This window comes from Dasypus novemcinctus, chromosome 11, assembly GCF_030445035.2.
Source record: "Dasypus novemcinctus isolate mDasNov1 chromosome 11, mDasNov1.1.hap2, whole genome shotgun sequence".
NCBI lineage: Eukaryota > Metazoa > Chordata > Mammalia > Cingulata > Dasypodidae > Dasypus > Dasypus novemcinctus.
Genome location: NC_080683.1, coordinates 22,388,206 through 22,402,437, shown reverse-complemented (window position 1 = coordinate 22,402,437; position 14,232 = coordinate 22,388,206). Strand labels below are relative to the sequence as shown.

At 36.9% G+C, this 14,232-nt stretch overlaps 1 protein-coding gene and 2 long non-coding RNA genes across 11 annotated transcripts in view; 2 read left to right on the top strand and 1 right to left on the bottom strand.

Moving 5' to 3' along the window:
- The first annotated feature begins 211 nt into the window (after nt 1–211).
- Nucleotides 212–5,129, top strand: LOC139439989 (uncharacterized). Its single transcript, XR_011650070.1, has 3 exons — nt 212–475; nt 587–3,425; nt 4,969–5,129. It is a non-coding gene; the product is annotated as an uncharacterized lncRNA (long non-coding RNA).
- On the bottom strand, nt 3,427–7,980 carry LOC139439986 (uncharacterized). Its single transcript, XR_011650062.1, has 3 exons — nt 7,829–7,980; nt 5,128–5,221; nt 3,427–3,890 (listed from the first exon to the last, which is right to left on the bottom strand). It is a non-coding gene; the product is annotated as an uncharacterized lncRNA (long non-coding RNA).
- LOC101418102 (cysteine-rich secretory protein 2) overlaps nt 6,589–14,232 on the top strand; it is a 26,556-nt gene continuing 18,912 nt past the window's right edge. For 5 of the 9 annotated variants that reach the window (XM_023592491.3, XM_071218510.1, XM_071218507.1 and 2 more), the window contains exons 1-2: nt 6,589–6,723; nt 13,549–13,619. The gene's annotated coding sequence lies outside the window, so the exon portion shown is untranslated. Of the gene's footprint in view, nt 6,724–7,808; nt 7,992–13,548; nt 13,620–14,232 lie in introns of all 9 variants that reach the window. The other 4 variants (XM_071218513.1, XM_071218511.1, XM_071218512.1 and 1 more) reach the window with 2 other exon arrangements.

The window sequence follows — 14,232 nt, the reverse complement described above, 5'->3', positions numbered from 1 at the left end:
TAAAAGTGCAGGATTTAACCCAATAGTGTCTGGTTACTCTGAAGACTGCCTATCCTATCCAGGGGTGGACTGCAAAAACTAAAAGCAAATCGGAAATGGTGCACTGTTGTAAATCACCCTCAGATGTATGGAAGAACATCCGGGATACCTGCTAGTAGTAACAGGTGACTGTCTGGCATGTCCCTGCCCACTCCTCTAACATCCCTTTTAGGACTGTTGATGCAGATGCCTTTGTGAAGATCCAGGGCCTGGGCATTACTCAGATCACGGGCATCCCATGTAACCCACGAGGACAAGCCCTTGTGGAACGGGCCAATGGTACCCTTAAACCTGCTTAAATAAACAGCAGGGGGAGAAGAGCCCTGGGACTTGACCACGCCTCATCGCCGTCTTGCGGCTGCATTATTTACTTTAAATTTCCTTAATTGTGCCACAGACGGCACCACAGCAGCAGAAAGACATTTTCGAGGTTCGGGTAAGTGTGGTCCGGCTCCACCGGTATATTGGAAAGATCTGGCCACAGGCCAGTGGAAGGGGCCAGATCCTGTACTAATGTGGGGTAGAGGTTATTGCTGTGTTTTTCCAGAAAAGGCAAGCCAGCCGCTGTGGGTGCCCGAGCGAGCCGAACGTCATGCCTGGACGCCTGCAATGGAGTCACCCTGTGCCAATGATGATGAACTCCCATCCCAGACTGACAGTCCTTCTCCTACTCCTACTGCCGAGCCTGGGACACTCGTATGACTATTGGACCTATTTCCCTGCTCCTCCTCTGCTACACCCTTAACGTGGAGTGACCCTTCTGTCCCAGTGCACATGAACGACACCACCATGACAGGCGGCTTTGCTGATAGTCACATTTCTGCACAAGTAGTTAATTTGTTCAACTTTTCAGGCTTTACCCCAGCTGCACCTATATGCTTTTCTCCTCATGGCCATCAGGGCTGTCTACATACTCAACAGGAAAATCAAACCTCTTTCGGAGGTGGCAAGGTGGGCACTGTTTCCGGTCCGTGGGACTTAAGCAAATATATTCAAACTATCCGTAAATGGGGTTTCTCTGCTGACACACCTGTTGCTGCCTACTTATGCCCCCCAGTGCCACTATGCATCAATACTACAAACACAGAATTTCATGGATTTCCCCCATGGCAACAATGCGCTTATGTTCCTGCTCATGCACATAAAATTACTGGGCTCCATAAAGTATTAGGCACTTGGGCCCAATGCGTTGACCATACCCACCCACATATCCATCTTAAATCCACTGGAGGTTCTGTCATTTCACCAGTCCAGAACGAGTACCCTAAAGGGACCTTTGGTTATTGGCAGCTGCCACGCATCGCATTAACTTTACAAATCCTGGAACTGCAAACTTGCAACTTGTGTCTCCCTGTGGACTTCAGGCCTGTGTGCCCTCTCCTCCTGCTATTGTAGCAGGAACTGTTAACCTTTCAAAGGTAGAAGAGTATTACTATGTATATTGTTTGCATTGTAATTTAACTGTGTTACTACTGCTAATTGGGTTGATGATCTCGTGATAGTTCAACAGCCTACTTTTGTTATGCAACCCGTGCATTTAGATAAGCCGGGTATAGAGACCCAGTGAAAGAGCTTTGCAAATTATCCAACAATTAGCCCCCTGGTGCCCTCGAACCCTAGGTTTAATTGTAGCCGGCATTATCACACTCATAACAGTCATTGCATCCTCTATTACTGCCGGACTTGCACTTTCTCAAAGTATTCAAACTGCAAATTTGTTAATTCTTTAGCACAAAATACTTCCCTAGTTCTGTGGGACCAAGAACACATTGATCATAAATTAGAACAAAAATTAAATGCTTTGGAGGAAACTGTTATCTCTTTGGGTAATCAACTAGATGCTTTACAATATCGGATGCACCTACCGTGCCATCCTCCGTATACTTTAGTTTGTGTGACCCTGTATGGTTCAATAATATGAAAATGAATTGGACTGCCATCCATCTCCATTTGCAAGCAATTTGGAATCATGAAAATATTAGTTTAGTTTTACGGAGCTTACGTGGTAAATCCTAGCCCTCCAATCAACTCATCTTGCTACATTAAATCCTGAAGCTATCACTAACAGTCTGCTAACCAGTTTATGAAATTTTGCCCCTTGGGATCTCCTCCATTAAAATTTATAGTATTAACTTTGGTGGGTCTTTTGTTGCTTCTCTGGTGCTTACTACCCATAATCCGTGCACATTTGCAAGAGCAGATACACCACGTACAAACAGAAAACACCCAGTTATGTCTGACTCAAAAGGCCTTAAGGCACAATAAGATGTGAACAGCTCCCTTGAAAAAGAGCTGCCTAGACAAGTTTCTTGTCCTCCCTGGCTGGTAGTCAATGATGTGCAAGAGTCCCAGAGGGGACCAGCCTAAGACAGGCAGTCATAGCTGGCAGCCTTTTTCTATAATGAAAAAGGAGATACACGGGGAGCCCTGCAAAGCAGGGTCCCCAGAAGCCTGCAAAGCAGTTCCCAAAGTTCACAGTGAGAATGTAGACAAAGTGCACCTGGAGAGCTGGAGAAAAAATAGGAGGTGCCCACTGGGTAAGGTCATGTGCTGAACTAAATATGCTGAGTGTGGATAAGAAGTAGAAACTGTGTTATCTGTGGGCTAATGAATAGAAAGGTAACTTTTGTATTTGTAGTAACCTAGAAACGCAAACCTCCCCGAATGTGCTGTTTCCCCATATGGTATAAAATAATGTGCATGATTAAGCCAAGTGCCTAAGGTAGTTGCAAGTTCCTCAACGTCCACCTGGCTCTCGCTATTTTGTGTCTTTCACAGGATTTAAGACAGCTAATCAACGAAAAACATGCAAATCTCCTAAATCAAGTCAAGGAGTCGAAGGAAAATATAGCTATAGAGAAAAAGGATATTGGGAAGATACTGGATGAGCATAAATAACATTTTGAAAGCCTGCAAAGAGAATGAACAAAGTTTATGGGAATGAAAGACACAGAGATGAGATTAAAAATCATTAGAGTTCCATTATAAGACTAGTTGGATTTGATTAAAATATATACTCAGAAACAAACAATTTGCACTTTTAACAAAGTTTCTATAACTAAATAAAAATAAGCTGAAAAATATTCATAGCTAAAAATTGGAGGAAGTGTATTTTCCTTTTAATTGCACTTTCTATCCATTTCTCATGGTAATTCCTCACAGAACTGCCTATTGTTTAGTAAGTCAAACCATTTCTCCTGAGCTTCAAGAGTAATCCCCAAACTTACAAACAAAATCAGCTGCAAGATACCCATTCCCAGAATTGGCAGAGAAAGACCAATGCTGGCCATGGTGAGTGCAAATACAGAAAAGACAAGCTACGTCACGAGAAATGAGGAAACAAAGGACACTGAAAACAGCGGTTTTGGAAGATTAAGTTCAGTCTGGTCAGTTGAATATATGTATTGTATTTTGTGATTCAAAGGGACCACATTTTTCTCATATTTATTTAGTATTGATAACAAGTCCAAGAATTTTCTTTTGTATACCATTCCTATCCATTTCTTACAGTATTTTCCCACAGAACTGCCTAATAGCTTAGTGAGCCAGACCATCTTTTATATATTCAAGAGCAATCCCATAGTTTAAAAGGGTTAGGGATAGGTTTGCTTAAATGTACAGAAAAAGAAGCAAATTAAGTGAGAGGAAACAAACATTCTTAAAACACTTGCAAATGCAAGCATCTTTAACATATCTCATTTATCCACAATAAAATATTAGTATTCTTATTTTCAGATGCGGTAAACTATAGTCAGAAAAATGATGTCATTGTCCATTACATATTGGTACAGAAATTTGACCATCAGTTTTGCCCATAAGACATAAGCTCCATCCATTTGCTGTGTGTTCTTCTGTGACAAAAAAAAAAAAAAAAAAAAAAAGACATAAGCGCCAAGCTCTTAGTAATATTTTATGCAATTAATAGAGAGGAAAGTGGACTCTGGGTGATTCTAGGCTTATTCCTGATCATGAAACAAATTCTCCCACAGTAAAACAGTTGGATAGAAGGCAGTTTCTGGGTGATTTTATTGGGTGACTATTTCAGCTGATTCAGGGCTCTCATTTCACATATACATGGGGTAAATATGTTTTAAGGGTTTACTGAAGACATAGAAGACAAATGTTTAGCCGTTTCTTAAGAGCTCTAAACTATCGATAAAATATATTTAGAATAATATGTGATTTTTTAACTTAATGAAATTAAGTTAAATTTTAATTAATTAAAATTAAATGACATCTGTTGAATATGACTGATCTCTTCCTGCATTTTTCTATTACATGAATACATAATGTAAGTGTAATTATGATAATGACCAGAATATATTGAAGTGTGTGCCACATTGTACAATGTGAGCGACCAGTAATGACTGCCAATACTATGTATACATTATTTGTGATTTATTATTTCTGTTCCTTCATGTATAACAACTAAGCATTTAGAACATTGCATCTTTTTTCAAAAATTTTAAATCATTTTTTCTTTTTTTTAAAGATACAAAGTTCACACAAAATGCTACATTAAAAAATATAAGAGGTTCCCATAGACCCCATTCCCCACAATTTACCACTCTTCCCACATCAACAACTTCTTTCATTAGTATGGTACATTCATTGCATTTGATAAATACATTTTGGAGCACTACTACACAGCATGGGTTATAATTTACATCGTAGTTTACACTCTCTCCCAGTCCATTCAGTGGGTTATGGCAGGATATATAATGTCCTGCATCTGTCCTTGCAATATCATTCAGGACAACTCTGAATCCCAAAATGCTCCCATATCACACCTCTTTTTCCCTCTCCCTTCCTTCAGCAACTCCCGTGGCCACTGTCTCCACATCAATGATATGTGTTAGAGTCACAGTAATACTATAGTAGAATACCAGTAAGTCTACTCTAATCCATATTTTATTCCTCCATCCTGAGGATCCTGAGATGGCAACGCCCACTCCACCTCTCAATTGAGAGGGGGTTTCGATCCCACGATCCCACATGGTGATAGATGGAATTCTCCTGCTTGCAGTTGTAGACTCTCTTGGTTCCTTGGTGTGGTGGTTGACCATCCTCACCTCCTTGTAAACTGACCTGGGTAAGTCCAACGAACTGGAGAGTAGGTGTTGCAACTCCGCTGAGGCTCAGGGCCCAGTTGGCACACGGACAGTCCAAAGATTCAAGTCTCCTGGGCGTACACCAATCCCAACACCAACCATAGGTTCAATAAAAGGGATAGAAAAGGCATGTGTAGATAAGTCGCATCTGAGTCCAACTCCATCACACTCAGGAGCACAAATTCCAAAGTAGGACCCACTGGTAAGGCACTGAACTCCAGAGCTATCTGCCATGACCATAGAACCTGGGTGTCTCTGTAACATTTTAGAGGTACAAAGAACCTGAAACCTCAGTCCAACCCCCTCATTTTTGAGATATGGGAAAAAGTCTTTAATGATTAAACCCTTTCAAAGATGAGCATAATTAAATGTGGGTAATTTATTTTTTAAATATTTTTTTTATTTTACATAAAGTGTTACATTAAAAAAAAAAATAAGGGATTCCCATATGCCCCACTACCCACACCTCCCACTTTCCCCCACAGTAACAACTTTCATGAGTGTGGTACATTCATTGCAATTGATGAACACGTTTTAAAGCATTGCCACTAAGCATGGGCCATAGTTTACATTGTAGTTAACACTCTCTCCCACTCAATTCTGTGGTTATGGAAGGGTATATAATGGTCTGTATCTGTTGTTGCAATGTCATTCAGGACAATTCCAAGTCCCGAAAATGCCCCCATATTACACCTCTTTTTCCTGCTCCCTGCCTTCAGTGCCTCCAGTGGCCACTATCTCCACATCAATGAATAATTTCTTCCATTGCTAGAATCACAATGTCTATAGTAGAATACCAGTAAGGCCACTCTAGTCCATGTTTTATTCTCCAATGCTGAGGATTCTGGGATGGTAATGCCCACTTCACCTCTAATTGAGAAGGGTCTCCAATAAATGGGGGTAATTTAGCATGTATCTCAAGGTATGTTGTATTTCATAAAACAAGAAAATAAAAAAGTTAATATCAGAAGAACTTAGAAATGCCAATGTGTTACAACGTCTTTGCCATTGTGTTCTAAAAGTCATTGTGGCCAAATTATTCCCCAGAACAATAGAGTCCAACAGATTACAGATAAATAGCTTAAATCTCTGTAAGAAAACATTGTGGTCTCTAGAGTTCACAAGAGTGATATGCTTAATTTTACTCTTAACAGATGTAATCCTGAAAAGTTTAATGCTGTGCTGAGAAAAATTTGGTGCATTTAAGAATTGCCTTAGTATTGACCAGTATAAATGTGGAAAATTGCTACATTGTATGACCTCTAAATAAAAAATCTACAATAGTTACGTTTGATATAGCAATTTATTTTTAAAGTCATTTGGGTAACACCAAATGATGTCAAAATTGGGGTTAGAAAAACAGAAATGAAATTTGACACTATTGGTATAACAAATCCTGTTTCAGAGCCTGTTGAAACAGCCTGCTTGCACAAACAGAATTTGTCAAACAGGAAATAGATGCAGTATATATCCTGCTCTAACCTTTTCTCCCTCTATATGCCTTCTTCCTACAGATAAAGCACATACTTCATTCTGATCTGAGAAATGATGGTGATAACTCCTCTATTTTAAGGTGAACAATTTATTATGGCCATATTTTTTAATCTTATCAATGGTAAACTGATATATTTAATAAATTTATCTTTGATTTTTGAAGCTCTCTTGAAAACTTGTTATTGAACTAATAACCTTAAATTGAATTTACTCTTTTAAGTTAATTTAAGGAGGTTAAACTATAATGTAAACTATGATCCACATTTAGTGGCAATGCTCCAATATGTATTCATCAATTTTAACAAATATACCACACTAATGAAGGGTGTTGTTAATGCGGTGTAGGAGGTGTAGGGAGTGGGGCATATGGGAATCCCCTATAATTTTTATGTAGTATTTATGTAATTTTAATATCTTTAAAAAGATTTTTTAAGTAGATTAAAAACAATTTTTAAAAGATACAAAAAAAGAAGGTAACACGCAGCACTATTATTCCAAAAGCACCATTATCCAATTTTATGTTTAAATGAGTTTTTACCTTTCATTTTTAAAATAAATAATATAATTAATTCCCATTTTGTGACTTTTTAAAACAATCATACTAGAACTACCCTTAATAGAAAAATGAAAAACTTAGGTTATACTTGTGTGTATATTTCCAATTTAATGATTTTTACTAATACTAACACATAAACTTATGCATTAATAAATGTGCTATTAAAATAAGGATAAGAAGCTATCACTAATACTTTTAAATTGGTCAGAACTAAATTATAGCCCATACATTGGGGTCTTAAAAAAAACCATTTTATTAAATATTAACTACATAAGATATAATGATACCCTCATGAAATCCTTTCACATCTATAAGGAAAAAAAGTAGACTATTACTTTTTCAATCAGAATCAATCTACCCAGCCCCATTTATATAAGCCCTTCAAATATAATATCTGGGTGATATTTTATTTAAGGAGGGAATTTCTATGTAGATTTTTATGTTATTAGGCAATTAAGGAGTGATTCTGTAGAATTAGATATTAACAGATCACAGGAATACATACTTGGCAGCGTGTAAGGAATAATTTACCTCAAAAAAAGGTGATTTTACTTCCAAAAAGTCATTTACTATTGTTCCCCTTTCCCCCCTAAAAAAATGCCATCCAGAAAGCTTTAGGGGTACTTACCCTATTGCCAAAGATGATCTGTGTTCCTCTTCTGCGAATTAAAACCCAAATCTGCAAGGTCTGCCTTATATACAGATAACCAAACTCCTGAAGGAAGAGCAAAGATGTCCAACTGATGTCAGGTTTCAAGCCTTGGAGCTACTCTGTGACGACGCCTTATAATGTAAGCTGGGATCCCTGAATTGAGCTCTGCTTTGTAAGGTTCAGGGATTCATTAGAATATGCCCCAAATATTTCTAAATCAGATACTGCTAAGAGTTTCAGTGACACTCTTTATTAAATTCAAGGAAAGTGGAGGCAATTGAAAATAGGGAAAATTTTTAAATGTTCTCCTGAAACTGCAAGGTAGTGATTCTCCTTTAAATATGTATATGGAGTACCTATAGGATGAAGTCTAGCAACTTAGGGAATTTTGTATAGTGGCATAGGCTGCTTTCTGTCCCACAGAGAAGTGGTTAGATGAAAGAAAGTGATCAGCATGAAGATGAAATATTACATTTGAACCTAGAAAGTACGGCATTTGAACGTTTTTTGTGCTGTGACTAGTATATAAATATGTCTACACCCATAATGCATGCATTACACATATTTGTTAATGCTCTTAATGTCATCTTTTCTGGTCTGTGTAATACTCTAAAATGGTCACAGATGAGGCATGAACTGTGCTGGTTAGGAGCAAGGACTTTGAAGCAAAACTGCCTAGGTTGATCACCCAGTTCTACAGCTTGCAAGATGTATAGCATTTTGTTATTGTATCTCTGATTGTGGGATTGTTCATTTATAAAACTAGGGTATTTAGTAATATCATTGGGCTCCTATGTTATTGTGAGTTTTAAATGAGGCCCATAAAGACTGACACATTGGTTAGCACAAAACCAGGAGCCCCAGAATTATTACCTGTGGTTCATTTAGGACAGGGGGGTTCTTAACCAGGGGTCCACAGGCCCAAAGATTTCAGGGGTTCCGTGAGCTTGAATTGAAAAAAAAATCAGCTTATTACCTTTATTTTCTCTGACCTCTGAGGTGAGGGTCATAAAACTATCTGCCACTACATTCTGAGAAGGGGTCCATGGTTTTCACCTGACTGGCAAAGGGGTCGGTGGAACAAAAAAGGTTAAGAACCCCTGACTTAGGGCAAAAGGGAATGGACCTGGAAAGTTGCATGCCAATCACTTTATCTATTACAATTGGAATTAAAGATAATTCTTTAAAAAGGTATTTTATTTTTTCCATATAGTGAGCCAGTTTCCCCCAAACCATATGTTAGATAATTTGTTAGCTCTCCACTCATCTTTTTTGTCACTCATTTGATCTGTCAGGTGTTCAATAGGTCTATTTGTCTCTTCTTAAAATATTTCCAAACTTTTGCCAGCATGGGTTTCCAATCTATCTTAATAATGAATATGGAAAGATATTCCAGTTAGGTCTTCTTTTCAAAAATTCACTTAGTAATTCATGGACAAATTAAAATTTTATTGGAATTATAAAAATGTACAGATTAATTTAATTAGGATTAATATCTACATTATTTTAATACATGCCATTTAAGAGCATGGAAAATCTCTCAATTTATTCAGATTTCCTTCTATCCTATACTAGAGTTTTAAAGTTTTCGCCCCAAGAACTATTGTATTATTGTTTTATTCTTGATACTTTATAGTTGTTGTTATTATTATGAGTAGCCTTCTTAAAATCTTATTTTCTAGGTGAATGTTGCTGGTATACAGCAAAAGTATCTTTGAAGGTTGACATTATATCTAGAAAACTTGATTACGGTGTATGCTCTAGATAGATGACTGAACCATTTGAAAATAATAGAAATTCTACCTTTTCCCTTACAAGATTTACAAAAGTATATTTTTTTCTTTTCTTGAGGCATTGACCAAGACACCAGCCCCACCCCCAGTCCTGCAGTGCTAAGAATATGCTTTTCTCTTTTGCACTCAACTTCTCTGGGGTGCCCAGTTGGGAGCACTGCCAGAATGATGTATATGCCCAGGAGGAAGAGGCTAGCAGAGGAGTCTCCTGGAGACTTAAAAGTCTCTGCAGCTCCACCATTGAGCAAGTACAGATTGAACCATCACCACCCAAGTAAAGATATATAAGGGATGTGAAGATGGTCATCTGCCATTTCTAAAGTCACAATTTATTTATCAGAAAGAGCACATGAAGGAATTGCGAGGGAAAAAATGTCCTTCACAACAATTTGGTAAACTGAATGTAATCAAAAGTTTACATTGTAGATTTAAATGCTTATATCCAAGAATGTTCTTTGAATTAGCCTATGAGGTTCTTTGGGGCTTGGTACTTAGAATTGTGCTTGAAGGATATGGTCACAGTCCAGGTTGGAGGAGGAACATGATGAAAGATACAAAAGGGGAAATGATCAAAAGATAATGAAGGTATGAAATAAGGAAATGGTACTAATTAGAATAATAGATAAGAGCTTGTGCAATGAATGATATCACAGATCGGGTCACCCAAGTAAAAGAATCTGAGAAATGGAAGGTTTATGAAGGGGCGGACTTGGGATCAATTCCCAAGGAAGGGATGGAAAGGGAGCAAGGTTAAGCAGAGGTAAAAATCTCATTGGAATGCAGTCTCAGTGGATGCTTCCACCAACGCTTTGAGTAGTTCTGAAGCTGAAATGATGTATCAGACTTGTTCCCAGCAGCAAAGTAGCCAGACCTTTATACCCCCACATGTGTCAGTCATTGGACACAGACGCCTGGCATAAGGGATTTGACCTTGGGCCAGGCTGCTGTTTTCATCAGGGTCAATGCTAGAGGGGTCTGACTGCTGAGGGATTTTTACTGGCAACACACCAAAGGGCTGCAGAAGCAAACATCCCTAATGATAATAAAAATAGCAATAGTATTTCTAGAACTTACATGAATTTGGTAATATAAATGGATCCAAATTGCTTTCACATTCGTTGTCTCCTCAAACCTCACCAGAATCCTAAAAGGCAGGTTGGTCACCATATTCTGACTTGACAAACGAAGATTTGCAATTTCATATAATTAGTTAGAGATGAGCTAAATGAAACAACAATAAAACAATAAAATTTTTAAAAAGAAAGTATTAACCCCTACAGTGCTCTTTTTCCTTTATTATACAGCCAGGTAACAAAGTTTAGGCTTTCTCAATATGGTGTCTGGTATTTCTGACACACACAAAAATGGCCTTCATGACAAAATTTGTGTGTCTGCTTTTTGCAGAAATAAATTCATTATTCTTTTCATCCTTTTCTTTTTCCTTCTTTGAAATTTTCAATTTATTTTCTAATATCTTCCTCCAATTCATCAAAAATATACCCTATAAATAAAATTAAAATGTTCATATTGTGACGAGTGAGTCACAAGAAAGGTGAAGAAGTACTTAAACTTCCAAAACATTGTAGAAACACCAGTATAAATTTTATTCCTTTTAGAACTCTTATTTGAAGTTATCAATTTGTGATTCCTATTCCAATTTCCTCCCTTCCCACTCTAGTTATTAAATATTTCATGAAATGCCTTTCAACCAACCAAGTTCAACCAATTCCTCATTATTTCAATAGAAATTTATAAATAAGGATCATCATGAGTATGTCTTTAACTCAAGTTAGATATTTTAAGGAATTATTATTTGAACTCTCCAAAACTTAGAATTCCTGTTTTGTATTTGAAAGTAAAATAAAATTATTGACTTTATTGCAAATGATGTGCTTAAATTTTTCTAATTTTCACAAATATCTGTTCAGTAATCTATCAGTGGTTTACCAGCTGTTAAAAGAATTTAAATGATTTTTTTTCAATTGTCAAAGCACAAAGTTAATTAAGTGCTAGTATTTTTATCTGGAAACCCCTACCCCAAAAGTGTGTAATGCCATCTAGAGAGAAATGTGTATCGAGGTAACAAAAAACTAGAATTCTATCCACTTATGCACTAACTAGCAATGAGACTATTGGAGGTTGCCTAATACTACTGTGGCTCAGTTTCTTCTTTTACGTGGAGATAATAATGCTTAAACTATTATCTCCATATGGTTGCCAAAAAGTAACTAAAATATTAAGTTTTGCAAGATCAAAAGCACTTTACCAAGAGTTAATCTCTTTTTAATAAAAGCTTTCCCCTATATAAATTACTATACAGTAGTATAGAATCAATATAGAAAATATGGTCTTAACATGAAGATACTCACATATTTTACATTTCTGTTTAGTTTCTTTGGTTCTTTGCCTGGCTTTTTGTCTGATCATTAATTTTCTGGGAGAAGGGTGAGAGCTTCTGTTTCTGCTAACTATCCTCCAGAAGATTAGGGACATACATATTTCAAGAATGCCATAGTTCCCTAAGGTCATCAATACCATGATGTAATATAGTTTTCTGTTTATTTCAATATCGGCTCAGATACCTACATCATAGAGTTGTTGTCATATACTCATGAGAAAAGCAAAGCTGCACTGAGAGATGGATGCTGCATGGTAGCTGGAACAAATGCCTTGTTCTCACATACCTGCCTGATCGTGAAACAGTGCCCTCCTGAAGATTTCAAATTATAACATGTCATGTGTCTAGGAATATACTCAAAATAACCTAGTTTTCAAAAATTTAATCTAAAAATGCTAAGGATCAACCATGTGCTCTTTGGTGTTCTGTTTTACTAACTTAACTTTGAAGCAAAGTATTTTCCTTGTTGCAAAACAGCTATAACTATGATTTTTCATGCTTAATATACTCTAGCAAAAGGGCATATTATAATTATTTAGATACTTAATCTCCATATTGATGGGAAGGTAATTAAGTTAAAATATTTTAATTTTTATAAATAATAATTTGAAGAAAGACCTATGCCTGCCAAAAACTTTTTCAATGTATTTTATTATTTTCTCAGAATTCTAAGATGTTTAATTCCTGAGGCAAAGGATATAAACATTTTAAGGGTATAAATACAAACGGGATTGGGAACCCCTTAAAAGTGAGAAATCAAAATACAACTTTCTGATTTCAGACCTGCATTCAGGCAGGTTGTGGGAACAAAAGTGTGGCCAATTTTGAATTTGAGTCATGGCAGTAAAGGGAAAGGTTTGAGGAAGAAACAAGGGAGGACAACGGCTGCCTGGGCAGAATTGGTACCAAGTTATAAGAGGAGGGTGGGTGAAAAGTGTGAAAGAAAAGAATTTTCTTCTTAGCAGATTTATCTAGGGTTCTAGGAGTGACAAGTGTATCAACTAGAGTTCTGAGGGCAAAGAAATGGCATGTGTTAAATGGTAATTTGAAGAGATGTCAATAAGGGGATATTTATAAAAGTGTAGGTAGAATATAAGGAAACCAAAAAGGGCTAATGTAGCACCCCAGTAACTCTAAGAGTTGGAAGCCATTACTATTTCTGAATGGGCAATGTGAAGAAGCTGTTACTGGGACCTGAAGGTCATAGATATACTGACAAGACTATGGAATGAGGGAGGAAGAAGTAGCATGCTCCTGGCATTGATAGGTATACTTCAAGGGATTTCATGAAGTTCTTCCATTTGTTGTTTATTGCCCCCTTGCAGGCACGATTCTAGGGCCTGACACCATGTGACAATTCTTTTCTTGTTACATTACAAGTGAACTTGGGCATCACTGTTTGTTGGGGATACCTGAGATCATAACATGGCTTTTTACAGCTACTCAGAAGTTCATATACTAAACATCTCAATGCAGAATTTGCCCCTTTTGTTTTGTTTTCTCAGCAATGACATAACTTCCAGTGGTGTTGTTCCTGGCTGCTGTGATGTTTTCATCCTTCCATGCTCATGGACAGGTATGGCCAAGACTGGAAATCTTTTCAGAACATTCTAGACAATTTTGAATGATGGCAGGCTACTAGATCTATCTATGAGAGTGAAAGAGCCTCAGAAAGTACTCACTGTTGCTCAAAGTACTTAACAAGATAATCTAAATTGAACTCTAAAGGTGTAGCCACCAATACTGTAGCCACTACTCACATGAGGCTAGTAAACATGTAAAACGTGGTTGGTCTGAATTGAGATGTGCTGTAAATATAAAATACACACCTGATTTTAAAGACTTCGCACGAAAAAAGAAGTAAAATATCTCATTAATAATACTTATATTGATAGTATGATGAAGTGATAATATTTTACATATATTGGTTAAACAAAATATAATATTAAGATTATTTTTAAGTGTTTCTTTCCTCTTTTTAATGTGGCCAGTTAAAGTTAAAATTTTATATGATACTTTCATTGTATTTCTATTGGGCAAAACTGTGGCACTCCTCCTGCCTCAAGATCTTTTCTTGATTTCCTTTTATTTAATCAATTTCATGGTGATCCCTATATAAAATTAACAATAGCCACCTATTATAAAGAATTCTTAAAGTTTCCACAATTGCTTCATATACATTACCACAT